Source organism: Lissotriton helveticus, chromosome 2_2, assembly GCF_964261635.1.
Source record: "Lissotriton helveticus chromosome 2_2, aLisHel1.1, whole genome shotgun sequence".
Lineage (NCBI taxonomy): Eukaryota > Metazoa > Chordata > Amphibia > Caudata > Salamandridae > Lissotriton > Lissotriton helveticus.
The window spans coordinates 164,764,915-164,791,824 of NC_136060.1; the positions used below are offsets into that span (position 1 = coordinate 164,764,915).

Sequence of the window (26,910 nt, forward strand, 5' to 3'; positions counted from 1 at the left end):
TCTGCCAGAGTGCTGTTTGTTGGGGGAATCCTGCAGTTGCTTCTTTATTTTTGCCAAGGAACCAGGAGAGAGGAACTGAGTGTGTACTCTCAAGCTTTGCTAACGAAAATCTCCAAGGGCTGGAAGAAGTGCCAGCCTCCTGTTGAAGTCACAGGGCCAAAGGACTTCATTTATTTGCTATAAGTGCTTGTTGCTGGAACCTGAAAATCCAGCACCTCTGAAGAATCCAGCAATCTCGACGCCGACGGACGCCGCCGAATTCAGCTCGACATCGTGAGTAACGGCTCCAGTGTCCCGCACCTTCGACGCCGCCCGCCGGGCCCGATCGACGCCAGTAGCGATGCCAGTAGCGACGCCAGTGAGTAGCGAGTTCGGCTCCAGCTCCAAGTGACCCTGTGTCGACGCCGCCGCTGATCGCATCGACATCGAGCCCTCTCGACTCAGTGAGCGCTGCTCACTCTTGCAACATCATCATCGACGACGACGCCGTATCCTGCTTCACCTCGTGAGCGCTGCTCCTGCCTGACTTCGGTCGACGCCGCTGCAGATCGCCCCGACTCCGAGGCCCGATCGACGCCGAAGACGCGACGCCGGACATCTCGACGCCGCTGATCATCGAGTGCTTCACTTTTCCAAGGTACTGTGTTGTGGGGGTCTGTGCGACTCCAGGCTCGACGTAGCGCTCCTAGTGGTCGACGCCGAACCTTTGGATTAACTTTGCCTCGACGTCGTGTGACTCCCGTGTGGGTTACCTAGTTGCCAAGAACTGTGTTTTAAAGAAGAAGAGTTGCTTTTGTTACTAAAGACTTTGTGCTAAGAAGAAACTACGCTTGAACTATTATTTTTCCTTCCAAGAGTATTTATTAAGATTGTGGTATATTTTTGTCGTTATTTGGTCTTGTGCTAAGCCTTATATAAAAATCCTTATTTTTATAATACTACTGTGTCGTGTCCATTTGTAGTGTATTCACTTTATTACTGTATGTGGTCATAAATGCTTAACGCACTGCCTCTGAGATAAGCCTGTCTGCTTTGCCAAGCTACCAAGGGGGTGAGCAGGGGTTGTCTAAGTGTGTGATCCCCTTGCCCTGACTAGAAAAGGTGTGTCCCTATTTGTCAGAAGTGTATACCTCTGCCAACTAGAGACAGCCGCTTCTAACATTGGTGGGTCAGCGGTGAGGATTTGAACTTTGCATTTATGACCCATGTGCAGTGATTAGTGTGCGCTACATAGTGAAAGCAGACCATAGCGCAGCCACAATCTGTTTTTGGTAGGATTCTATTTTTGTTCTCCGCTTTCCTGGAGCTTGATTTTTTAAACTGCCAGTTTTGACCATGAGTGATGCCGGAGTCACTGCCCCTGTTGTTGTGGAGGAGTTTGATAGGAGTAAGATAAAGGATTACAAAGTACAGCAGCTGAAACAGTTTTGCAAGCAATTGAAAGTCCCTACTGCAGGCCTCTCCAAGAAAGCAGAATATCTCAAAGCATTGGAGGCCTGGTTAGAGGCCAGAGATCCCTCTGATCCGGTGGTGGTACTGACAGAGGAAGGGGAAGGGGAGGAGGAGGTGCCAGTGAATGGGCCCACATCCCCTCCTGGCAGCAGTGTTTCCTCCAAAGGTCTTTCTCCTGAAGAAACAACATGGAGATGGCAAAACTTAAGATAGATGGGCAGTTGGAGATAGAGAATGCAAGAGGCAGGAGAGAAGCTGATATGGAGATCAAAAGGTTGGAGTTTGAAAGAGAAAAGTTAGCTTTTGAGCGTGAGAAAATGGTGAGGGACATGGAGCTCAAAGCTAAGAATTTAGAATTGAATCCCTCTGGTGGCAGCATCCCATCTGTGCCTGCAGAAAGTAGGTTTTATTTTCCCAAAGATGTGATCAAAGATTTACAGAGAAATGAAGATATTGGTCAATGGTTTAAAGCATATGAGTTAGCATTGTTGGCCCACCGGGTCCCTGAGAAGGATTGGGGAGCGGGGTTGTGGGGTCGCTTTGTGAATGAGGGAAGGGATACCCTGTTAGACATTCCTGTGGAGGATAGGATGTCTTATACTCATATGAAAGATGCTTTAATGTTTAGGTATGGCCTAACCCCAGAAAAGTACAGACAAACCTTTAGAGAATGTAAGACGTTGCCTGGTACTACGTGGGTTGAATATGTGTCATTTTTTGCAGAGCCATGGATGGTTGGGTAAAGGGCAGCAAAGTGGAAAGTTATGATGCTCTTTATGATTTGTTTGCTTGGGAGCACTTGTCTAATAACTGTTTTCCAGAGCTGCGCCAGCACCTTATTGATAGCAAGATATCTAACCCTAGAAAACTTGCTGAGGAGGCGGACCGCTGGGTCAGTACCAGGGTCCACAAGGGTCCAGTGGGAGACTCAGCCAAAGGTGGGCTGGGTCCCCAGCAGAAGAGTGGGGGGGACAAGGGTAAACAGAGGGAGTTCCAGAAAGGGCCCCAAAGTAATCCCCAAGGGAACCAAGGGAAGGGTTCCCAGCCTCCCCCAGTGAAGTAATCAGAGGCCCCGACAGGTAAACCTGGTCATAGGGGCCCAATGACCTGCTTCGCTTGTAAGCAGGTGGGACACCGTTTTTATGATCCCCAGTGTCCCTTGAAGAACTCTAGTGCACCACCCCGTGCAGCCCCCCGTCAGTTGGCGAGTGTAGCCCTGGGAGGGGAGGAGATGGTTGCCCATGGTGGGGGGGGTCCAGCAGAGATGTCCCTGGTCTCTTTAGGAGACATGGAAATGGTCCCTCCACCCCCTCTGCCTAGTAACACTAAGAAATATAGGCAGTGGGTGACCATTAATGGCCATAGAGTGGAAGCTCTCAGAGACACCGGAGCGAGTGTGACAGCTGTCAAGTGTCACTTGGTGTCCAGAGAGCAGGTGGTTCCCCACGCATTCTACCCTGTGATAGCTGCTGACAACTCCCAGAGAGCTTGTGAGGTAGCTCAGGTTCCCTTTGAATGGGGGGGAGTTTCAGGATACTCTTCAGGTTGCTGTAAGGCCCGCCATGCCTGTTGATTGTCTCCTGGGCAATGATTTGGAAGACTCCCCTTGGGTGTGCCAGAGTGGGTAGGTGCAACCACTCGATCGATGACAGCAAGTAAGGGTGTTGATGGTGTTCTGGAGCCTGAAAATATGGCCCATGACCCAGCTGTGAAGAGAAGAGGCAGGGGGCGCGGGAAACCGGCCCCCGTAGTTCCCGTGGTCCAGGAGGAGGCAGACCTTGAGGGGTATGCCCTGGAACCCACCGGTGAACAAGTTGCTGAACTGGGAGACCTGCCCGAGCTGACCCACTGGCAGCAGGATGGTGGTCCCTCCAGGGAAGAATTTTGTGCAGAACAGAAAGTGTGCCCTTCTCTTGTGGGTATGAGGCAGCAGGTCTCAGCCCAGACAACAGGTGATCAGTCAGGATCACATTTGGTCTACTGGGAGAACGATCTCCTGTATAGCGAGCCTAAGGCTGCTGAGCCTGGGTCAGCCCATGTGCTTGTGGTACCCCAGCGCTTCAGAGCCTTCCTACTAGGTTTGACTCATGACGTTCCGTTAGCTGGATATCTGGGGCAGGACAAGACCTATGACAGGCTTGTCACCCATTTTTATTGGCCTCAGATGAGAAGGGATACAGATATCCATTGCAAGACCTGTCAAACTTGCCAGGCAAGTGGGAAAAGCGGGAGGAAGCAAAAGGCTCCCCTCCAACCCTTTCCAGTGGTCAGTACCCCCTTTGACCGGGTGGGGATTGACATTGTTGGGCCCCTGGACCCCAAGACAGCCATAGGCAACAGGTTCATCCTGGTCTTGGTGGACCATGCCACACGGTACCCGGAAGCCATCCCTCTCAGAACAGTGACGGCCCCCGTGGTGGGACGGGCACTGATGGGTGTTTTCTCCCGAATGGGGTTCCCCAGAGAGGTGGTGTCAGACCGGGGCACCAACTTCATTTCCAACTATATGAAGTCTCTGTGGAAGGAGTGTGGGGTAACCTACAAGTTCACCACTCCTTACCACCCTCAAGGTAATGGGTTGGTTGAGAGATTCAACCGTACCCTTAAAGGCATGATTATGGGTCTTGAAGAACCAATGAGGCGTAAATGGGACGTCCTCTTGCCATGCCTGCTGTTTGCTTACCGTGAGGTGCCACAGAAGTCTCTAGGGTTCAGACCCTTTGAGCTTTTGTATGGACACCCGGTGAGAGGACCTTTGAGTCTGGTCAAAGAAGGCTGGGAGCAATCTCCCAGGAAACCTCCCCAGGATGTATACAGTTACATGCTGGCCTTTAGGAACCAGACTAGGCGCTTCAGAGATCTTGCTCAGGCAAATCTGGAGGCCAGCCAGGAGGAGATGAAGCGGTGGTACGACCAGAAGGCCACTCTGGTAGAGCTTCAGCCTGGTCAGAAAGTTTGGGTCATATCCCCTGTGGAACCTTGTGCGCTCAAGGACAGGTGGACTGGACCATTTGAGGTTGTGGAGAAAAAGAGCGATGTCACCTACATGGTGGACTTGAAGTCTCCCAGGAACCCCTTGCGGGTCCTGCATGTCAACCATTTAAAGCGCCACTTAGAAAGGTCCGAAGTGGGCATGCTCCTAGCTACTGATGCTGGAATGGAGGAGGAGAGTGAGCCTCTTCCTGACCTCCTGTATGCAAAAGAGCAAGATGGGTCAGTGGATGGTGTTGTCCTCTCTGACACACTGACCCCTGAGCAGCAGCAGGATTGTCGCCAACTGTTGGGACAATTCCCTGATCTGTTCTCCTTGATTCCTGGTGTCACTCAGTGGTGTGTCCATGAGGTGGACAACGGGGACAGCACTCCTGTCAAGCACAAGGCTTACAGAGTGACTGACAAGGTCAGAGCATACATCAAGGAGGAGGTCTCCAAAATGTTTGCCTTAGGGGTGGTTGGGTCCTCTAGCAGTCCTTGGGCCAGCCCAGTGGTCTTGGTCCCAAAGGCTGCAGCGCCTGGTGCTTCACCGGAACTTCGGTTCTGTGTGGATTACCGAGGACTCAATTCAGTCACCAAGACTGACGCGCACCCCATCCCCAGAGCTGATGAGCTCATAGATCGGTTGGGGGCTGCCCGGTACCTTAGTACGTTTGATCTAACGTCTGGGTACTGGCAGATCGCCTTGACGGATGGGCCAAAAGAGAGGTCAGCATTCTCCACACCAGATGGGCACTACCAGTTCCGGGTTATGCCCTTTGGGATGAAGAATGCCCCTGCCACCTTCCAGAGGTTGGTCAACCAGGTCTTGACTAGGCTGGAGGATTTCAGTGCCGCCTACCTGGACGACATCGCAGTGTTCAGCGCCAGCTGGGAGGAACACTTGCGCCACCTCCAGGAAGTGTTGTTGGCCCTGCGCAGAGCAGGCCTCACAATCAAAGCCAGTAAGTGCCAGATTGGGCAGGGTTCAGTGGTGTACTTGGGGCACCAAGTAGGGAGCGGCAAGGTGGCCCCCCTGCAACCCAAGATTGATACCATCCTGGCATGGGCACCGCCCAAAACCCAGACTCAGGTGAGAGCCTTCTTGGGTCTCACGGGTTACTACAGGAGGTTCGTCAAGGATTATGGTAACATTGTGCACCCCTTGATTTCGCTGACTTCCAGGAAGCAGCCACGACTTGTGATCTGGACTGACGCCTGTCAGACGGCCTTTGACACCCTGAAAACTGCAATGTGCACAGCACCCATATTCCAGGCACCCGACTTTTCTAAAGATTTTGTTGTCCAGACGGACGCTTCAGAGCATGGCGTGGGGGCTGTTCTAGCTCAGGTGAATGAAGAGGGCCTTGACTTACCTGTAGCCTTCATCAGTGGGAGGTTACTTCCCAGGGAACAGAGGTGGAGTGCGATAGAGAGAGAAGCATTTGCTGTGGTCTGGGCGCTGAAGAAGCTAAGACCCTACCTGTTTGGGACTCACTTCCGGGTTCAGACAGACCACAGGCCCCTCAGATGGTTGATGCAGATGAGGGGTGAGAATCCAAAGCTGTTGAGGTGGTCCATTTCCCTACAGGAGATGGACTTCACGGTGGAACACCGCCCTGGTACAGATCACGCCAATGCTGATGGTCTGTCCAGATTTTTCCGCCTTAGTGATGAGGACTCCCTAGGGTAAGGGTAGTTCTCCCCACATTTCAGCTGGAGGGGACACGTGTTAGACCTGGCATCATTGGCATGAGTCTCTCCTCCATTTTTTCTGTTTGCCTCCTCTGTTTATGATGTTTTTGCTGGTATAATGCTTTGGGCACTGTGCCACTGCTGATCAGTGCCACAGTGCAAGTGCTCCCTATATGAAATTGATGTATTGATTGAATTCCATGTTTGGCTTATTTGGTTTACTGTCAGTCCCTAGTAGAGTGCACCAGGAGTGCCAGGGCTTGTAAATACAAATGCTGCTAGTGGGCTTGCAGCACGTGTTGTGCCACCCACAGAAGCGGCCTAGTAAAAGTATGTCTACAGGTCTGCCATTGCTAGACCTACGTGCAGTCTGGTACTGTCACGCAGACTGCGCAAGTACACCTACTTGCCAGTCCCTAAACCTTCCCTTAACTTCATGTTAGTCACCCCTATGGTAGGCCCAAGGGCAGGGTGCATTGTAAACATAAGGTAGGACAAGCCTGACAAGGTTGGCATGTCCTAATAGTGAATTACAGCCATATTCGTTTTTCACTATTGTAAGGTAACCTGCTCTCCATCAGTTAGAATGGGCTGCCAGGATTATTAATGCTATAATCCTAGCGGGCTCGGGGAGCATGGTGCAATGTCGAGTTTGGTATCCCTGAACTCAGGGTCTAATAACGCATCCGTTTGGGTGGATGGTTTTTGGACTCTGTGTTTGAAAATAGCACTTTTAGAAAGTAGCTATTTTCTTGTCTAGCTGTCTACCGGTCTCTGCTGGTTCTGGTGTGCGTGTGACAGGAGCTGGGTGGCTCCAGAGGTCTGAATGAGTCAGTGTGGGATGAGTGGGGCATTTGCATTGAGAGTAGGGGAAGAGTAGCTCCTGATAGCCTGCCCTGCCTGATACAATGCTGGCTCCGCCCCCCTGCCAGGCGACTGATGACTCTGTGCCTGCCAGGGACTTTCCTGGCCCCCCCTCCTGCCGGGCAACTGATGGCCCTGCCCCTGCCAGTGACAATGCTGGCTCCGCTCCTGCTGGGGGGCTGAAGACTCTGCCCTGCACAGTGAATAGGCCAGGTGCCTCGGCCTGGCAACACCCACAACAAACCCAAGATGGGGGGAAATTCCCCTGTGTGGACAAAGGGATCAAAGCCAAAAAGGGGTATAAGAGAAGGACCCCTGAACCAAGAATTCAGATCACTTCTGACAAGGAAACCTGAACCAAGGACAAGAAGCCTGCTGATCCAAGGACTGCCTACCCCTTCTGCCAGAGTGCTGTTTGTTGGGGGAATCCTGCAGTTGCTTCTTTATTTTTGCCAAGGAACCAGGAGAGAGGAACTGAGTGTGTACTCTCAAGCTTTGCTAAAGAAAATCTCCAAGGGCTAGAAGAAGTGCCAGCCTCCTGTTGAAGTCACAGGGCCAAAGGACTTCATTTATTTGCTATAAGTGCTTGTTGCTGGAACCTGAAAATCCAGCACCTCTGAAGAATCCAGCAATCTCGACACCGACGGACGCCGCCGAATTCAGCTCGACATCGTGAGTAACGGCTCCAGTGTCCCGCACCTTCGATGCCGGAAGCCGGGCCCGATCGACGCCAGTAGCGACGCCAGTGAGTAGCGAGTTCGGCTCCAGCTCCAAGTGACTCTGTGTCGACGCCGCCGCTGATCGCATCGACATCGAGCCCTCTCGACGCCGTGAGCGCTGCTCACTCTTGCAACATCATCATTGACATCGACGACGACGCCGTATCCTGCTTCACCTCGTGAGCGCTGCTCCTGCCTGACTTCGGTCGACGCCGCTGCAGATCGCCCCGACTCCGAGGCCCGATCGACGCCGAAGACGCGATGCCGGACATCTCGGCGCCGCTGATCATCGAGTGCTTCACTTTTCCAAGGTACTGTGTTGTGGGGGTCTGTGCGACTCCAGGCTCGACGTAGCGCTCCTCGTGGTCGACGCCGAACCTTTGGATTAACTTTGCCTCGACGTTGTGTGACTCCCGTGTGGGTTACCTAGTTGCCAAGAACTGTGTTTTAAAGAAGAAGAGTTGCTTTTGTTACTAAAGACTTTGTGCTAAGAAGAAACTACGCTTGAACTATTATTTTTCCTTCCAAGAATATTTATTAAGATTGTGGTATATTTTTGTCGTTATTTGGTCTTGTGCTAAGCCTTATATAAAAATCCTTATTTTTATAATACTACTGTGTCGTGTCCATTTGTAGTGTATTCACTTTATTACTGTATGTGGTCATAAATGCTTAACGCACTGCCTCTGAGATAAGCCTGTCTGCTTTGCCAAGCTACCAAGGGGGTGAGCAGGGGTTGTCTAAGTGTGTGATCCCCTTGCCCAGACTAGAAAAGGTGTGTCCCTATATGTCAGAAGTGTATACCTCTGCCAACTAGAGACAGCCGCTTCTAACACAAATCAAACAATATGTTCCTACACTTTGGATTATAAAAGTACATTAAATTATACCAATTCATGGCTCCCAGGATATAGCATACCAAGGCAGTGTGTACTAAATCACTGTCACTGTCATAGAAATTCAACAATACAGTCAATGCAGTGTACTATACCAAGACTCACTGGCAATAGTATCCCACAGTATCTTACAACACAGCTCGTACACCGCAGAATATCAAAGTGTACTCTGAACCGGGCTCTATCAGTGCAGTACTCTCTGTGGTGTGAATACTGCAAACCAATACAATGCTCCATTGAGCCACCAACTCCTACTACCCTTTTATAGACACACACAAGACACACTCTTTCACACATGTTCAGTCTCACACACATGCAGCCATTCACACACATTTACCTGAATGCCTAGCACAAGCCGCCTCTTCAGTCACATTCTGCACAGTTGTGGAGAATCCTGACTCACTGATACTGAGTTCCTCATGTCTCTTTAGCACACTTTGGTGCAGGTGGCGCTAGCTGGCGGTGTGAGAAGAGTGCAGCGGGCCCTTGCAAGAGCAGCCACATGCCAACCTGGCCCAAGAGGTGGGCAATCGCTAGTTTTGCCTTTCTGCCTTCTGAAACAGGCCAAGACCAGGCACAAACAAGAAGTAGTCTGGAGACTCGTGGGAGGGTCCAGGGAAAGCTAGCACCATTAATGAAAAGAGGACGGAGAAAATAACAGCAATAAAGGCAGAAGGATGCACAACAAGCATTTACAATACAATAGGTCTCACATTTACTGAGCTCTCGAAAATGCGAGACCTATTGCATTGCAAATGTTTTTTGCAAAAGCGCCCCCATGCCACACTTTCACTTTAATGGCAGCCTTGCCCTTTCTTTGGACGCGGCTCATCTGCAGAAAGGGGCGTGGTCGCCATCAATGTGAAAACGTGGCATAAGGAGCTCTGACAAGCAACAAAATAGAAAAAAACATGTGCCCGCGTTCAGCACTGCAAATTAACCAAAGGCATGGCCGCGACTGTGGCATCCCGTGCTATGGAGAAAATATATGAAGTCTTACAAGAGAGCATGGTCTGTCTGGTTGGCCGGCAGGTGAAAAACATTTAACAAAATAGTGCTCGGAGGCTGTAATTAAGGCCTAGCGAGCAAAAACACACGTAACAGGGGTTGTCGCCATGGAAGGTTACAAATGAAGACAAGGCTGTATTAAGGAGGGACTAACAAGCCTATTAATGAATCAGAAGCTAGTATTTACCCAGGACAATGACACAAGCTAATGAAAAATATGGGCAGAGAGAGAATACAGTATGACTCACATAGCAGCCCATGTGCTGCCCAGGCTCAACCTAAAAAGCAGAGGCTTCCTTGTACCAACTCAAGCCACCTCCTCTTTAATGAATCAGCCAATGAGAGGAGCAGGCAGGATCTGGGCAGCAGACCTCAGTTTAAGTCATGGCTCAAGACTAGTCTATTGCTCAACCTGAACAAGGGCAGCACAAGCTTGCCTTAACTGCTGCCTTAAAGAGGCACACTGTGCATGTGAAATTTGGGTGACATTGAAGTCGTCCACCTCACATGCCCCTAGTGTGTTTTTAATAACTGCTTTGCTACTAATCCACTGCCAAACTAGGCAGCGGGAGATCAGAAGACCACACAATCAATCTCCCACTCTCCACCCTTAGATCTGATGCAGCACTGCCCCAAACACCTGATAGAGGCAGCCCTTGCTACTGGTTGAAGGTGGTGTCGTGATCAAAGTTGCTAATGATTAAGGACAAACTTCTATAAGTTAGAGAACCCTGCCTTATGCAAATCAACTATTCCTAAAATTACCCATCTTTCGTTTTAGTAATTGGTCTGTGGATAAGGGCTCTTAATTACTATGCTGACATAATATGCTAGATGTGCAGCCATGATATGTAAAAATTTAGCTATGATATGAGAGTGGTTAAGAATTCACACAACCAGGCACAGTCAATATAACTTGGAAAAGTGCAGGAATCAAATATCAGAAAAGCTCAAAACAGGGATTTACAGAAGATGCTTTACAAAAATACGTTAGATGCAGGGGGGCGGCATGTAGAAATATTATAAATGAATGCGCACATTTTGGCCTTTGAAAATCTCTTTCATTTGTACGGTTCATTAATGTGTCCTCCTTGCAGAGTGTTAAACATTGTTGTGCCTGATATCTATCGAGTTTAGTTCTGGCAGTAAAGTACAGATTTTCTTTAAACTCGTCCCGGTGGATGTCATAACTGTACCTTGTATGGGAGAAAAAACAATAATACTATTGTGTCTCAGTTCATATACTTCCTGTTAAACAACAATATGGCACAAATTGCATTAAGCCGACACCTATAAAGGAGTCAACTTGGATCACGTTGTCGTTAATGAAAACACTCTACAAACCTAGGATCCTGAAACATTTAGGGCTAGATGTAGGTAATTCTATTTTACCACTTCTTAAATACCGAATTTTACCGATTCGGTATTTAAGAAGTGGTAAAATAGAGGGGGGGGGGATGTAGGTATTTCAGAATCGGTAAATACCGAATCGTTAAGATTCGGTATTTACCGATTCTGTAAATACCGATTCGGTAATGCCCATTGATTCCTATGGGCATTGAAGCCCATAGGAATCAATGGGCAATACCGTTTCGGTATTTACCGATTCGGTAAATACCGATTCCAGCAAGGGTGCAGGGGGTGTCACTTTGACACCCTCTAGCACCTCAAATACAGGCATGTGCGCCATGTGGCACACAGACATGCCCTAAGGGCATGTCTGTCTGTCACATGGCATAGGTGTGCATGCACAGATGTGCATGCGCACCTGAATTCGGTATTTTACCACACAATAGGATTGTGTGGTAAAATACCGAATTCTGAAGGCCTGTAGCACTGTAAACAGTGCTACCTACATCTTGGATTTACCGATTCGGTATTTTACAGATTCGGTAAATTTACCGATTCGGTAGATTTACCGAATCTGTAAAATGATGCCCCTACATCCCAAAAACCCATTTACCGGTCGGTAACGGCCCAAATCGTCCGTTACCGGCCGGTAAATGGCCACCTACATCTGGCCCATAATCTTTCAATGATTTTCAGAAATCTTAAAAGCCGGAAGAGTGTCTTGGAATATTAACTGAAAGGATCATAAAGTGTACACCATTGTGTTGTTAAATAAAACGCAGTTTCACTGAGAAAACCTGGGCTTTACTGTTTGTAACGACGACACAAAGAAGTGCAGTTTCCCCAGCAAAATGTGTGTTAAATATTTAAGTTAACACCAATACAGCATTGAAGTCAAGCAAGTATTCAATAATATACCCAAACCAATTGAGGAAAAATAACAAAAGGCTAAAAAAAGAAGTGGCACAAACATTTTAAAATTCGGATAAAGGGAATTGGAGATGGCTTATAAAACACAAACCACCAATGTCAATGGGCACAGATGGCTGGGTCCAACATGTAATTTCAGGCCTATCACAAAGCAGCATGGGTTGGATACATTTTTATCAATATTTTAAACTTCTCGCCTAGTAAATTTTGTAGGCGTGAAGCGGGGCGAGGCAAGTTGTTGGAGCTAGCGTTGGTCCCATGAATTTGAATACAATGCATGCCAGGCCCAAATGCAAACTTGAGTTTTGTCACCAAAAACACTGAAAAGCATGGCTGCAGGCAATGCGTTGCTGCGTGGATCAGTTGCCTGCTGTCCTCCTACCTCCAGTTTGACATTCAGACTTAAGAGAAATTATGCCTTTTTAAATCCTCTTTCAAGATAAGGCTGAAATCCATAGGCAGGGTTCCAATAGGTTGGATATATTCAGCAGGGGGTTCTTTTCATGTAGCAAAAAACTTTCCATTCAAGTTGTGTCTTTCTGATGTTGTCTTAGCTCCTTGCTCTGGTTCTAAAGAGGTCAAAATATGTCTCTGTTTCAATTTTCAGGATTATTATTTTTTTTCCTGTTATCATACCCCCAAACTCTCAATACTTTGAACCAGATTCAAGGAGACCAGAGCACAAGCAGCAAGAAGCAGGCCCAAACATTATTTTTATCCAGGAATCAAGTACAGTTCCCAATGCCTGCTGATCTGTTGTTTCTTCATTGGTTAGATGCCTTCTTGTTGTTTAGGTCCCTGAGCCCACAGCAGGCCATCTTGTCTGACTCTCGAGAAGCACTTCGAATCCCAGTCCTTGTCCGGGTAGATAAGTAACAGGGTTTTTAAGGTCTCGCTAGAGTTAGCGCATGTGCTGCTCTTGCGAGAAATTTAGTAGGTGGTTTAAAAGTGCTACTCAGGCCGGCCACCAGCTTGCAATTACGCGCACATGCGCGCGCGACTTGCACAGCACTTTTGCCTGTCACGCGCGTGCGCACATCTCGCGTCACCACTCACCTTTTTCTATTTTTTATTTCATTTCGCGGCTGCGTGGTGTTAATTTTACGGCCGCGTGGCCAATGCTTGTCTTCAGATACAATAGAGAGAGCGGAACACGAACTTCGCCACCACCGGTTCTGGTTAGTATCTGCTCGTCTTTTAGTCAGCCGCCCCCCGCCTCCTCTTTTGTAGGTATCTGCCACTCTCGAACACCTTTAGTGGTGCTCCGAGGCCTCTGCAGCCTTATGGGCTACTCTCACCCAGGTATAAACCGGCAGCACCTGGGTCCGACTTCCTGACCCACATACAGCCTCAGTGCCCGTAGACTCGTCACTCTCGCACCCCACAGCCCTACCCAGTCTCAGTGCTGCTTTGAAAGCCCTTTCCAGCTTCGGTCCTTCTCTGATCCTTCTGCGACCTCCGTGCTCCATTGACCCCCTTCCAGCCTCAGTCTTCTCAAGAGCTGCTCTGTGTAAGGAATCTCCTGGATGCAGTCCTTGGAACAAGGAGTACTTTTATTGCAAAGTAAAAATCCTGACACACATCACTATGTACAATAGTGACCTCATCCTTCCTTGAAAGCTGCACCAGTCATCCTTCCAAACATTCTCTAATCCCCCAACTCCCCTGATTCCATCTCACAGGATGTTGACATCATAGTACGTTGCACTTGGAGGGACACCACTAGTAATTGACATAAATGACATCACAATACCCTTCCCTCCTTTTAATGTATAGCTATAGTAACGAAATATTTGAGGACTGTCACTGCCCTCCTCTCGCCCCCAGGTTAACACGCTTTGCCCTTCTTTTGCTGAAACCCCCAATGTTACTGTCCTGCTCGCACTCTCAACACTACTCTTTACCCGTCACTCCGAGCCCCCTCACAGGCGAGGGAATCTTTGTACCCCGTATGTCACTCACCACTACTCTCTACCCGTCCCTCCGCCCCCCCCCCTCGCAGCTGAGGGGAGCCTTCTACCCCACGGATGTCACTCACCACTACTCTATACCCGTCCCCCTGCCACCCACTCACAGCCACGGCGATCCTCTTACCCCATATGTCACTCACCACTGCTCTCTACCCATCCATCTGCCCCCCCTCACAGGCGAGGGGGTCCTCGTACCCCACGGATGTCACCCACCACTACTCTCTACCCGTCACTCAGGGCCACCCCTTACTTCCATGGAGCTCGCGCACCTCCATAGATCAGTCCCTGGGCCCAACAGGGGTCGGTTGAACTCGCCCTCCCTCCCCATGCCCCCAGGCCCTCCTCCTGCCCTCAGACCCTCTCACTCTCCGCCCGGATCCATCCGCTCCACCGTCGCCATCTTTGTTTGCATGTCAGCTGAGAAAAGGCGAAGCCGGTATATGAGCATCAGCAGGGCCGGGGTGGGGGCATCGGAGAGGAGGGGGGACCGGGACGAGGAGGATGAGGGAAGAGAGGGACAAGAGGGTGAGTGAGGATGGACAGGGAATCCTCATGCCACGTGTGAGACAGTCCCAGGGCTGGCTTATTTCTTAAACAAACAGCGTATTGCATTCTGGGTCTTGTAGTGTCAGTGCTAGCTCGGCTCTTTATGTGTTTATAATGTACTCTCTCAAGAAGCGCATGGAAGCCTTTGTGTGTTTGCATCTTCAATAAACCTCACATCAGTATGACATCAAACCCCCCGAATACTGCGTGCAAACCGACTGAAGGTGCCGCACTCTGTATGGAACCCCACTAGAGACAAGCATTGGCATAGCCAATAGGTCTCGCCTTTGGGGCCTTATAAGTGTTTAACCATGCAACAGTTAATGTTGTTGCACCAAGGATATTGTGCTGCATAACTACATACATATAAGTTCCCAAAAGCGAGACCTATTGGCTATACCAATGCCTGTCTATTTTGTTTTTCCAAAGTTCAATGGTGTTCTGAGGTGCAATGTTATGAAGACTTTTATGGAGGTGTTCACCAATGATTGGTAACAACTCCTAACTCAATCTCAATAAAGATCCCATAGTCAAATCATGCTTATAAAGCAGTGGTTTCTGTTGTCCTACTGTAAACTATCACAGAGGTTTATGATCTGAAGGTCTTTCAAGATGGCACAAGGCCATTTCTGCATTTGGACTTCTCCTGTTGTAAGCAGAGACAGTTTGGCTGGGGAATAGTTCACCATCAAAGTCGTACCACAAACCTGAGCTCAATTTGCTATACATACACCCGTTATGAAGGTCCTATACTGTTTTCTGTGCTGCCTATCCACTCCCACATTACAAGATAACCTGAAGTAGATGGCCTTTGATTAACTTTCCCCTGTATTCCTACAAGATAGCTGCTGGAAGGCCAAGCCTATAGTTTCTTACCAGAAAGGCATTTCACACCTCATAAAAGAGTTGATTTCCGCCACTGGAGAAGGGAGGGAATGATAGAACTTAATTAATTACTAAAAAAGGTTCATGCAGAGTCAAATAAGTCAGTCATTGAATTAGATTTTTGATAAATATTGCAATTATGCACAGATTATATTATATCTGATACTGAGCCAACTTATTACAAGTATTCGTTTACCATTCGGTAAAATTCTTTACATCCATTGAATGAAGTAGCAGTGCACTAGCATGCCGATTCCAATACAAATCATGTGTTTCCTTTTATAATACCCTCACAGGACTTGTGGGCCCAGATCACGACTTAGGGATGACTGAGCAAATGCAAAAATAGGCTATCAACATGTCAAAAACATTGATTTGATTGTGTTGGCTGCAGTCTTGCTACAGTCACACAGGCCTGAAATGGCATTCGTGAACTCATGTTATAATGTGACACATGCAGGTGGCATAAGATCGGCTTCAATTTACATTTAAAGTTTAATGCCCTCGTGAACTTGCTGCACCATATTACTTTGACTTTCCAGGGGGCTGTTTCGTAGTTTCCTAGGGACCAGAGTCAGAATGGCAGTCCATTCATTCAGAACCACAGACAAAGATGTCCTTTTCTAAAGGAATTTTTATAATAGAAAACTGAACAAGAAACAGGCATTTAAAGCCAGGTTCTTCTACATGAAATCAACATTGATTAAACAAAAAAAAATGATGCTGCATAAATTCAGACAAATGTTTGATGTAATATCAAAAAGAGTAAACTTTCCCTAACTTTTTCCTTGATTATATCATGACTAAGGAGCATGAATTGCACATTTTCTGGTGAAAGTACAAAATTTAAGGTAATAACTCAAGCTGAACTGGTAAATGCGAATGCAAAATTAAAACCTTTTCCGCATTTCTCGGATCCTATCCCTACCACTCATGTAAAATATATTGGTTTTTAGTTGGCCCAATTTTAGACTAACTTTATCAAATGATCTCTGGATAATGGTGAGGAATGGATTCCTGTTTTCTCAAACCAAGGCACAACCCACTTCTCCTAAAAAAAAAAAGTTTTTCGGATCCAGAAGACCTTGACAATGATCACCCTGTTATGGGCCTTCCTTTTACAGAAAATGTTTTTGGAAGCAAAGTGGCTCACAACGTATTCAATGCATCATTTAAAACATTCTCCTAGATGATTTACTCTCTGGATTTGATCAGGCTGCAGCATAGAGAATGTCATGTTATAAATAGTCAATGATGTGCTACTCATACTCAATACTGGTGCTCTACTTCATTGATTTATCAGAAGCATTTTGTACTGTCAATATCTTCACCTTATTGACGGGTGTGTCATGACGAGCTCAGCTCGTCATAAGCACACGAGCACTGTGCTGCATGATGAGCTGAGCTCGTCATGTGCATGGAAGGGGTTAAAGGCAGCCTTTTAAGGCTGCAAGGTTGAATACAAACGCCACACAGACACCCACCCCCCACCGGCCAGACGCCAACCAGCCACAAGTCCCAGCAAGCGGGAGCCAGAAGGCCAGAGGACCCCAAAACCGATGGGAGAAGCCCCCGAAGGACCAATCCCAGAAGGAAACAGCAAAGAAAGCCAGCAAGAACCCCGGAACCAGAAATCACAGGGAGCCGCAGCAGCAGGAGAGGGCCAGAACACGAGCCCGGCAAGGCCCAACCAGCCGGCTCCGGAATCCATCCAGCGCCGCGCCTCCAACAACAGGAGCAGCGTGTCTCCCACCCGGCCAAGCTCGGGGAGACGCGCACAGGCAACCCGGAAGCTTCATCGGGAGACGGCGTACCAGCCGCAAAGGGCCGGCAATCCGGAACACCAGCCAGGAAGAAGCCATGCAACCCAGCAAGCCAGGCAGGCCGGGAGGCAGACACACCAGGAAACAGCACCCCTGCCCGCGAAGCCAGGCAGCCGGGCAGGGAGAGCAGAGAAGGACCAGCACGCCACCCCAGCCCAGCAGGAGCAGGTGTAGCAACATCACAGCATACCATCAACCTTTCTGTCGGAGACAGAAAAAAAGAACAGGCTGCATGCTGGGCTGCTACCGCTTATGTACTCCCAGGGAGCAGGTAGGGTATCCCAGCATGCTCCTTTTCTTTTTTCTGTTGTGGAGATGGTCATCTCCATATTTTAAGGAATGGGACGAGGTCAATGGGACCAGGAGTAATGAAGATTACCGGTAAGTAATAGGACAATGCTGCCAGCTCAGCAGACGTTTGACATGAAGTGGGATTAACACACATAACCACTGTGGCGTATTTACTATTTCTCCACTCACACTATAATGCACACTAAAATCCCAGAGGTTATATTACTGTAGCACGACATGATGCTAACTAGCTGCCTACTATTACATCAGTTAACCATACAAAAAAAAATCTAAAATTGTACAAACCAGGAAAACATAATATTATCACCTCTGTCCCCTAGCCATTTTTGAGTTCTTTCCATATTTATTTACAAACTTCGACCCATATATCTTTCAGTCATTACAGGAACGCTAAAACAATAGTATTTGGTTTTACACTACTACTGCTATACCATGTCTTAGTAATATGCGATAATATTAATAACATCAAGATCATATCTGGGTAACTAAGTATTACTACACTCAAAATAAAATCCTTACACTTTAAAGAATTCCTGCTCAACTATGAGGACCGTCACTTTTAAGTCCACGAAATGTTCTTGGTATAAAGAAAAAAGATACTGAGGTGTTGTATCAATGTTGCCTTTTCTGTTCGCCCTAGATATGTTTGCCTTTTTTATGGAATGATATTTCTGGTACTATGACTTTGGGCACAGTGAACTGCCACTCAGTTTAATGGGACATGTGCTCTCGCCCGAAAACATGAGATACAGTCAGCTACATCCAATTGACATATAACTTTCCAGTAAGGCCATGGTAAAAATGGGCCGGTGAAGTGCAAGTTTATTGTCACATATAGATTGCAGAAAAAGTCATTCTTGTTCACCACAGGGACATGGCTAGCTGCAGTTTAAAACACTACAGTAACACATTAGAAAAAAGTGCTTCTCCCTCGTAGACAAACCTACGTTTATTCATTAGCAAAATCACCATTAAGTGTGTCCTGTGGCCCACATGGTTGGGTGTTTAAAGTATAAAAGTGAAACATGTTAAATATTAAACAAATGCATGTCACTACAGTAGGCAACTACCACTTATTGTTTATCATTGTATAAGTAAAGATGTAATTTCCTATGGATAGGCCAGATGGGGAAAAATTATATTTTTACAGTTTCAACCATGAAAACTATAGGAACGTGTTCAAATGTTATTTTTTACTGTTTATCCAAAATCTAGCTGGTAATAAAATCAAAACTTTCAGTAGCACGTCAGATAGCTAGAGTTTCCTTCCCTCCTTTGGAAATAATACCTATCCCAATTATTGGTTTAAAAGTGTTCTTCCAGGTAACACTAAATCAACTTCTAAAGGTGTTAGGACTGTTGTGGGTTAACCTCTGAGCACTTATCTGGAATGGTTAGTATAGGAGGGGACAGAAACAGATGGCATCACAAAGGATCATAGTAGAAGCCTGACTTTTGATATTAAGATGCCAGAATCAGACCCATGTGACAGAATACTTTCTTACACAGAATGTCCTCAATTATTTATTGCTGTCCCAGCAGAAGGAAACGCTGTTCATAGATCAAGAAGAGGAAGTGGCTCCTAATTTCCATGGGGCTGAATCTAGGAGGAGACCTGGAGTTACTGAGAGGAGAGCCCAATGTATGCTACTTTTGAATAGAGGCCTCCAAAATGTTCAACGTCTAGTTTGACAGTTAGTGCTATAAAAGGGGACTACGTTTTAGAGTGGATTTTGTATACAGTCATCACTCACTGGATAGAGCATTTAATAAAAGTCTTACCTCACCACCTTTTCTTCAGTCTACTACTGGATTTTAAAAGACACAAGAAGAGAAGAAAAAGAGGCAGTCTACTTATTGTCTGCATTCAAAGAGGACTGAGATGTCACATGCTCTTCAGTGGTGAGATGGCTGGCACACCAAACTGACCTAGGGACACAAAAAGATGAAAAGGGGTTCCATGCTGTGAGTGGGAAAACCGGGACTAGAAGATCCTGAACCCTTTATGAGCCCTCTCTGTGGAAATACCTGAACCTCAGGAGATTTCCCTGGAAGAATTAGAGGTGTAGTAGAGACTAAAAGTGACTTTTACATCCTCTGCAAGAAATGTGGATTCTTGGCAGCTGCAGGAAGCAAGAGTAGTGAGGTCTGGCTCACTCTTGGATTTGTGACCAGAGTGTCACATAAAAGCATCAACAAGATTGAAAGTATTGAAGTCTACCTTGATGGAGGATACCTGAACTTAGTCTCTGACCTCCCAGCCTCTGTAAAAAGGAACAGTTTGCTGGTAAAGTTTTCCTATTTTCTTTGGTACAAGAGCAGCCTCTAATGGCTGTTTTGGGTCAGACTAGCAGTGAGATTTGCATTACCCCTTTAGCAAAACCACCTTTCATGCATGCTCACCCCAGGTTTTTCAAATTTTGGGGGGATTTAAATCTTTGTGTACTTTTACCTCGGCTAAACATGAGTAAAACTACTGTGCATCCACTTATGGTTAAATTGGAATATTTCCCATTGACATATGTAACTTGCCAAAAAGTATCTACTACATGATGTAGAAAATGAACCCAGGGCCTGGCAGTTCAGTGGCACCTGTGGAGTGCAGCACCCATTGTGCAATCCACAGACTGGGCCTGGAAAACATGGCTTCAGGCCTAACTTGTGGACACCTACTGTCAAACTTGTCAAAATAACCCTTTTTGACAGGCAGGACACCCTGTTTTAAATAATAATAAGTCACTTCCGAGTATAGAATATAGTGTGCCTAACATTTATAAGCAGAACATGCACAAAATGAAAGCTGGCATATTCCTCCAGTGAATAGCCCTAAAAAAGCTATATCTACCGGCAGGTCGTTAGCTGAATCCTAGAAAATGTAAAAGTACAGATTACAAATGTTAATCTGTACCTTTTGACTGAAAACGTGGACAAAAGTCACTCAATGAAAATCTATAACATTTATTAAAAACCCAATTTAATGGTAGAGTCAGATTTGTATTAAATAAGTAACTTTTAGAAAGTTACCTTTTACCTGCCCAAACTTCGAGTAGTCTAATTAACATTAGCCTATTGACAGCTGGTGCACCAGCGCTTGAATCAATAAAGAGATATGAAACCTCTTCCCAGATTAGAAACAATGACCTGGATGTGGGGAGGTGTTTTTCTTCCCCTTGCAGTAAGACCACTTAGGGTGGACCCAGGAACCTCATTAACATGCAAAAGGTCAGTTCTAAGTTAAGCATTTCTGCTCTTTGCCGTAGGTACTAGGGGGTTGAGCTCAGGTTAATTTAGCAATTGATTTTTGATGTTCACCCAAATGTGGTTTTGCTAATATTCCTTGAGGTGTATGACTGCTTACCCCAACTTTCTTACACCCCATTTGTTTCGACAGACATTTTTCTATTTACTCCAAAACTCATATCGTCTGTTGCCTTACTACATTTTTGACAATTTCTGTGACATTTTGCTTATTAAACTTTTCGGGGATTTTTTTAATAGGTTTGGGGACTTTATTTTGCTATTTTCATATCTTTAATGCTGTTTTGTAATGTTTGAGCCTATTGTGAATTTCTCTGGGGAACAGTTGGCAGCTTGTGCAATAGATACTAGGGTTTAGGTAGAATTGTTTCTTTGAACCATGCTGTATGCCAGCACAATTGTGTTTTTTGAATAAATAATAACGACTTTCTGAGAGGCATGTTGTGAGTTATTGCTGAGTTTGCAAGAGACTGGGGAAGGGATGAATATTGCAATTTTGAATTGTGTCTCACAATGCATGCCCCATCCAGAAATATGTGAATTTGACAAAAATCAATCTTGTCGAAAATGTTTCTGGCCACCTGGTTTTACTTGAAGTGGTTCTTGCAAATTTTTCACCAGGACTGGCATTAACTAGGTTGATAAACCAACCTGGCGAATGCTCTTTTTGCCAAAAAATCCTAAACCCAGTGTGTTTTTCACAGAGTTCTTTTCACCCTTCTCTTCCCATACAATCCTCACTTTTTTCCAGTCTCAGTTCCCGGATTTGCAACCCGACCAAGCTCCCCTTGCTCACTCTTCTTTTTCCTCATTTGTTGTGCAGTTGTCTTTAATCTTTCTTTCAGTTTTTAAACAGAATTTAGATCTGGGATTCAAACCTGGGCCTAGAGTTCCTTTGCCGAAGAAAATCATTAGTTTTTTCTGCAAATTAATTTTACTAATAAAGGCAAGTAGGAAAACCAGAGTTTTATCATGCTGATGTTGTCTGTTCTAGGAATGTGTCAGTAAATTTGGCTCCACCTTCTGTTTCAGTGGTGGAAACAATGACGTCTAAACTTTAAGTAACTTTGCACTTGCAAATTGTGAAGGGCAAAATGTAGTAAAGTTTCTTAATGTATAAGAGTAAAGTTACATATGTAACTTACGCACAAGTGTAAATTACCTATGTGAATAGCCCTGGATATCTCATGGTGGTAAAACACAGCCTACATTCTCCCTTAAAGCAAAGCAACCACAGAGTCTTGTTATACATCAACAATAGGCAGCAGATTTTTTTCATGGTGGTCCAAAAATGTTGCTCATGAAGGAACTGAGACAAGGGCCGTGATGCATTTTTATGAGATGATTTATTCAAGTGGGGTAATTTTAATTAGTAATCATGTCTCCTGGGAGACAAGATAGTAGTTTTTCCATGAGACAAGTTTCCATGTGCCCTTATTTATATGGTACCAGAATATTGAGATATGTGTATCATGGTACAATAATGTTGTGGCAAATGTTTCAAAGACCAAAATATCATAAAGATAAGTTTAAGTAGGTCAGTTTAGGTCTAATTTATTTAACTCAATGTATATATGTACATTGCCGAGATTCAACTTTCGTGTTTGTCCACTTAAGCTATAGTTTTATATTCAACTTCTAAGTATATTAGTTGTCGATATTTGCTACACTATTATGGTGGAACAAATTTTAAAACTCGATATTCTAGCATACAATCACCCCCTTCTACTACTCCAACTTTGCTTTCTAGCAACTGTGGAACACCAATGATGTTCAGTAGGAAGAAGACCTTGCCCCCTTCCGACCCCGGAGACGCCGCCTGCGTCTGGAGAGGGAGAGGAGGCGCTGCTACATGATGCTCCAAGGAAGATGCACAGCCTTCCACCCGGGGCAACTTTCTTCCCACATGAAACTCTGTTGATCGCTCTGGTGAGAGTCCCCCTCCTCTTTCCCTTTATACTTTGTTTTTGACTTTGCTGCCTCCCGTTCTGCGAACAGCTGCCTTGGCGCCTGAGGTTTTCCTTCCCTGACCCCTGGTCTCCCGATCCAACTCCTCAGCCCCAGCTCCTCATGGACGATGAGGCTGTGACTTTGCTGCAGACTGCCTTTCTCCCCCCAGGCTTGCTGGCTATGGCGGCTCTCTTCCTGGACTTTTAGACTTGGACCTTCACACTCCCCGCCATTTTCTTTTTATGACTCGCTTCTTCTGCTACCTCTCTCCTCCGCCATTTTAGCGTTCTCTGACCTCCCCTCTCTGTCCTAACGACCTTTCTATTGTCTCTCCTGTTGCATCTGAAACACTCCTCGCTGTCCTACTCGTTACCAACTGCTTCCCTCTCTCGTTTCTCTCACTTTCCTGACCTTCTCTGTCGTTCCCCTGGTGCTGTGACTGCATCCCCCCTCCGACTGCATCCCCCCTCCAACCCCACTTAATGGAACTCTGCTTTTCTGTATATAGAGATAACTCTAATCACTAGTATATGCCAGTTTAATGGAACTCTACCTGAGGAAATCTACTATGTATGTATATATATATGTATATAGGGATAACTCTAATCACTAGTATAGGCAGTAAGCCTTTGTACCAACTACCATTCCTATGTGACTCTTAGAGTATATCCAGTCATATCCCATCCCTATGTATATAGAGATAACTCTAATCACTAGTATATGCAGTAGACCGTTGTGCTCTCTACCATTCCTATGTGACTCTTAGAGTATATCCATGTCTATCCCTTCCCTATGTATATAGAGATAACTCTAATCACTAGTATATGCAGTAGACCTTTGTACGATCTACCATTCCTATGTGACTCTTAGAGTATATCCAGTCATATCCATTCCCTATGTATATAGAGATAACTCTAATCACTACTATATGCAGTAGTCCGCTGTGCTCTCTACCATTCCTATGTGACTCTTAGAGTATATCCATGTGTATCCCTTCCCTGTGTATATAGAGATAACTCTAATCACTAGTATATGCAGTAGTCCGCTGTGCTCTCTACCATTCCTATGTGACTCTTAGAGTATATCCATGTGTATCCCTTCCCTATGTATATAGAGATAACTCTAATCACTAGTATATGCAGTAGACCTTGGTGCTCTCTACCATTCCTATGTGACTCTTAGAGTATATCCATGTGTATCCCTTCCCTATGTATATAGAGATAATTCTAATCACTAGTATATGCAGTAGACCTTTGTACTATCTACCATTTCTATGTGACTCTTAGAGTATATCCATTTGTATCTCCTCCTTGTGTGACTTTACATCTTGTACATTTGCAAATTTTTTTCTGTTTGTATCCTTTATGTAACGCATGTAATCCTAAGTCCTTATGTTTTTCAACTGGTTCTTATGTAAAGCGCTCTGACACCTTCGGGTAAAGTTTGCGCTATATAAAATCGCATAAATAGATAAATAAATAAATAAAGACAGAACTACTGGAGAAAACAAACTAGTGAAGAGCTTTACTATGCTAAGACAATATTTCATGTTTTCAAAAAGGAGAACAATTTCACATACTGCATGTGTTTTTTTCTTTTGTTATCTGTAAGGAGGCAGTTGGGTCTTATTTATTTAAATATTTTGTATAGTTTATGTTTATAGTTGATAGTTTAGTTGGGTCTTATTTATTTAAATATTTAGTATAGTTTATGTTTATAGTTTATATATAGTATATAGTTTTATAGTATCTCCCTATACTTGTACGATTGAAGCTTTTCCTACTATTGGAAGGCAAGAGGACCTTCAGTGAACCACTCTAAAACTTCCTTCCGGTTTCTTTTGTATTTTTCTATTTTGCATTATTATTACAGTACTTTGTAAATACTATATTGTTTTTGTTTTACATTCTGTTTGTTTCTTTCTCATGTGAGAATACGTAGATGGCCATTGGACTTTGCACATGTCTGAACATTATGTATCTTGCTATAATTCTATATTGCAATTGTTTTCTCTTCCTTTGTTTTGTCCTGCATTGTTTTTGAAAACCTAACAAAAACCTTTTGAACAAACAAGAAAAATATTTAGCAAAGTGTTGTATCCCTACTGGAGTTGTGTTGCTGTACAAAGATCTATGTAGGTGCACACATACATTTAATTCAAGATATCAGGTTGCTCAATTTTAAGGTCATGTAATCACCTCAACCTCTCTATATCGCCAATGCTGACCCAGACAGAGGTGTGATCAAGTTATTTTGAATAGTTCATGCTCAAAGTCGCATAACGTGTGTTTTGTGAATATGATTAAATACAAATTGTGAACATAATGTGGAACTAATACCCAGCGAATTTTCAGATGTATGGATGCTACACATATTATCTCTAGTACTTGAATTATACACGTTGAATTGTGACACTGGATAGAAAAATAAAGTTTTGTTTCGAGAACACTTCGATATAGGAGGCGCTCTCTCTCCACAATACTAATTGTCTCTCCGGGTACTGAAACAACACTTAAAGAAAAAATGGATTGGGGGACACAAATAAAGGAAGCCAGTCTAAAATTGACTCAGTCTACTGGGGGCATCTTAAAAAGTTTACAAAAGTTGGCCGCACAAAGTGGTAGGTCCCTTAGCAGAAATCTACAAAACACAGGCCAGTGGAGCGTCACTGTATGGGACAGAATTATGGGGCCACTGTCCATCAACTTCCCTATCTATGCCAGAGAACCTATTCCTTAGGCAATTGCTGGGCCTCCCTACGAGTACTCCATTAACACAGCTTAGGATGGATTTAGGGATTGGCCCTATAGCAGATGTAGTCTCCTCTAGACCCCTTTTATACTGGTGACGCCTGTGGAGTACACCTGAACTAGCTGACTATAAAGAAGAGTTGAAGGATGTTATGAGCCTCCTAGGTGCAGGGAAACTCCCTTGGCTAGCTCATATCAGGAACTCTTGACAGGCCCTAGGGAGGGCAAATATGTGGACAACACCTGAAGAGACCTGTCCCACAATCGCCAGAAAGGCACTACTTGACTCCCATAGAGAACCCAAATTGTCTTTACTATGGCAGGGGACTAAGCCGAGCTGCTTAACCTCCAGGTATCTGGATATCAAGCAGCAATACAGGTTAGAACCAGCACTTGATCACATCCAACCCCTTATGGCAAGGAAACTCTTGCTTCAATTCAGACATAGGGTGCTCCCACTTCGAGCATTTACTAACAAATGGCAGGGAGCCCATAAACTTGATTGTCCAGGGTGCGATTGAGTTGAGGAAACTGAAATGCATGCCCTTTTGTTTTGCCCCGCCTACGGAAAGCCAAGGTCTCAGTGGCTGTTACAACTGTGCAGAAACATGGGGATCAGACATTACATAGAGGTGCACAGGCTTTTTAAGCATGAAGCCGATACACTTATTGTGTTCACCATTTCTCGGTTCCTATACTCGATGTGGTGCATTTGTAGAGCTATTCTCAAGAAAACCCTTTTAGGAAATTCCTAGCTTCATAGCAACTTTCACACATGCCATGCTATGTTATGTTTGCACACATTCACTGTACGGTTATTTATACTGTAATTACCCTCCCTCTAGGTCTTTTAATTATATAATACTATTCATTTTAACCTGGATTTCTTAACATTGCTACATATATCTATCAGACAAAGTCAAAAGCTTTTTCCAACAACCGACAGGTGTCCTATTTAGCAATGAATTTGTTATTTGCTTAAATATGAGTTACTCTATCCCCTCCTGCACTCAATGTAGAAAGTACAAACTCTGCTGTTCATTGCACCGTACCCAATCATAGTACCTTAAGTTGCCATGAGGGAGCGTACCCAAGAACGTACCAAAAATGTTTTTGCACAACTCTGAAAAGTACTAATTTCAAACACAGAACTAAGGTACACAGTTTTTATGATGATATATTGTAATGGTTTTTTTTTTATCTAATTGTACTGCATTGTGTTTTTTATGTGCTTGTATTGTCTGCACGGACGAAATAAAACTTATTGACTGGCTGAATATAATGTGGATCTAATACCCAACGCATTTTCAGATGTATGGATGCTACACATATTATCTCTAGTACTTGAATAATATACGTTGAATTGTGACACTGGACAGAAAAATAAAGTTTGGCTTCGAGAACACTTCAATATAGGAGGCGCTCTCTCTCCTCAATACTAATAGGTCTCTCCAGGTACTGAAAAAACAAAATATGATGCATTTCTGAGCCTCGCAAGGGAACAAGGGCTATATTTAGAAGTACAGTGC

At 45.3% G+C, this 26,910-nt stretch overlaps 1 protein-coding gene across 1 annotated transcript in view; it reads right to left on the bottom strand.

Annotated features, from left to right (window-relative positions):
- The window catches only part of GRXCR1 (glutaredoxin and cysteine rich domain containing 1), a 489,812-nt gene that overhangs the window by 461,533 nt on the left and 1,369 nt on the right, over positions 1-26,910 (bottom strand). The window lies entirely within an intron of this gene.